Raw genomic sequence first — 2,483 nt, 5'->3', positions numbered from 1 at the left:
AAATCCATTTTGTTTTAAACTCATGTTTTTAAAAAATAAGTTACTGAGCTATCATCAAGTGTGTAGCCCTGTGCTCATTTAATCAATTAAACCATTGATTTTTATCTTAACTCTGATATTGCTTAACTCAGTATTCAAAAATGGCACCCTGATAGATCCATATCTGTGTACAGGTATGAATGGGGGGAAAAAAATCAATGCATAGCAAATGGCCTTTTTTTGCACTGCACAAAGACTGCTCTTAACTCTTTACATAGTCTGCTGTCTGTCCTATCTTGGGCTGTCAGGTAAGACTGGGCAAGGACACACCCAGTGCCCCCCACTAATACACCTTTGTACCTTCACCTGGTTGGACTACCTAGAGAAGTCATCTTAGCACTGAGAAATTACACAATCTGACTGAAATTGTGCCCCCTTTATTAAAGGATTCTTTCTGCTCACCTTCCAGGCCATGAGAGCACTGAAGGGAAGACGAGTTGCATTATAAATGTACCCCCTCTGGTACTAATGCTTAACACATTCCCTAACTTATAAAAGTGATTTTATAACTCCCCAAAATGGGCACAATGGGCTATCATTTTGTTCATCATGACTGTGCCCATAAATCAAAGCACAGAGCTAATTAAAGCCTCATGATGGCAGTCTTCTGTCCCCAGAGGATCAAGTTCAACTCCTCACCATGGCACACAAGGTCCACTATGGTCTGACCTGCTTCTACCATCTCCTCACCTGCACCACCCTCCTCTAACACTTGGTACTCACTGTAGCAGCTGTGCAGAATCTGAATTGGAAAAAGGGGATAACTGTTTCACACTCCTACATTTTTACACAAGTTTTACTTGCTGCCTAGAATGCCTTTCCATACCCCCTTTTCTGGCCAACCACCTGTAAGCCCTCCTAACAGTATTTGCCTTGTTAATTCCTTTCATTTGCCATTACTGAATCTAAGTATCCCTTTCTCTTTTGGACAACTTCACAGATCCCCAGGAAGAATTGATAATTTCCCCCTCATATATACCATACACACCATTCAGAGGGTACTTAATGTGCTGTCAATCAAGTTACATGCTTTGAAGTCATCTTACTTTCCACCCAGTGAGCCCCAAGAAGATGGGAAAAAGGTCTGAGTCAGCTCTGAATTCCCAGGGCTCACCCAGTGCTGGTATAAATCAAACAGTCAATACTGGAGGAAGAATTAATATTGCTTAGCAGGCCAGGTAATGCTTCCCATTCTGGGGGTGCCGGGCTGTAAGCAGTCAGGACTTGGCTGAGTCTTCACTCCCAGCCCTGGAGAAGACACTGCCTGACATCCCAGGGCACACGTCCAGAGACAAGGGCACACTCTCCCAAAAAGGAGCACTCCAAGTGGGATGTGCCAGACAAGGAAAGAGTGAGGAGGCAGACACTGCACCAGTACTTCTTGGGATTACTGGTGCAATCTAAGGGATGGGAATTTTCTTTTAATCATAAGAGCTTGCCTTTTATCTCAATTTATATGACTTTATCTCCTACATTCATCAGTAAATGGCTGCTCTGTAACAGAAATAATTTAATCCAACAGAGCATCAATATAAATATTCCCCAAACTAAAATAAAGTCCTTACCTATGCAAAATTCAACCAGCCAACAATGTTCCTATCCCACCCCTACCACTAGCACACTCCACATACTTTGACTCGGGGGTTGCTTGCTTCTACTGTATACATCACATAATAAGGTTGGTTATATTGTTTCCAAGTCCTCTGTAGATTAAAAGCAGCATATTTAGAAAAGAGGTAAAGAAGAAGACAAAAAAAGTTACAAAAAACCAGACCCAAGAACCCTTGGTTGGTCTAGTGATCTGAAGGATTTCTGCCCTACTGGATGCACAGTACATTCCATCTAAAAGTACATTTTTTTTTTGTGTGTGTGAGATGGAGTTTTGCTCTGTCACCCAGGCTGGAGTGCAATGGCGTGATCTTGGCTCACTGCAACCTCTGCGCCCCCAGTTCAAGTGATTCTCCTGCCTCAGCCTCCTGAGTAGCTGACATTACAGACATGCGCCACCATGCCTGGCCTAAAAGTAGGTTTTTAAAGGCACAAATTATCAGCTTTCTAGGAGTGCTGACTATAAAAAATTAAACATTTCTCAATATATTCCTATAAAGCATAACTATATGTAAAATAAAATTTTATAAGCAATTCTACTTCTAGAAATTCGCCCTCAGAATGTAAGTGGGCAAGATGAATACACCAATATGTTTAGTGTAGAACTGTTCATACTAGTGAAAAACTAAATACTAAAGGTATTGAGAAACAGATTTTATATGTATATATGAACACAACATGGCCATTTTTAGATCATATTCATTAACATGGGAAAATAGCCAAAGTACTGAGTTAATAAATAAAGGCTGATGGGCTGGGTACGATGGCTCAGTGGCTCACACCTGTAATCCCAGCACTCTGGGAGGCCGAGGTGGGTGGATCACCTGAGGTTGGGA

The sequence above is a fragment of the Colobus angolensis genome, unplaced genomic scaffold, assembly GCF_000951035.1.
Source record: "Colobus angolensis palliatus isolate OR3802 unplaced genomic scaffold, Cang.pa_1.0 Scaffold337, whole genome shotgun sequence".
Classification (NCBI taxonomy): domain Eukaryota; kingdom Metazoa; phylum Chordata; class Mammalia; order Primates; family Cercopithecidae; genus Colobus; species Colobus angolensis.
Note: the sequence above shows the minus strand (reverse complement) of the source record.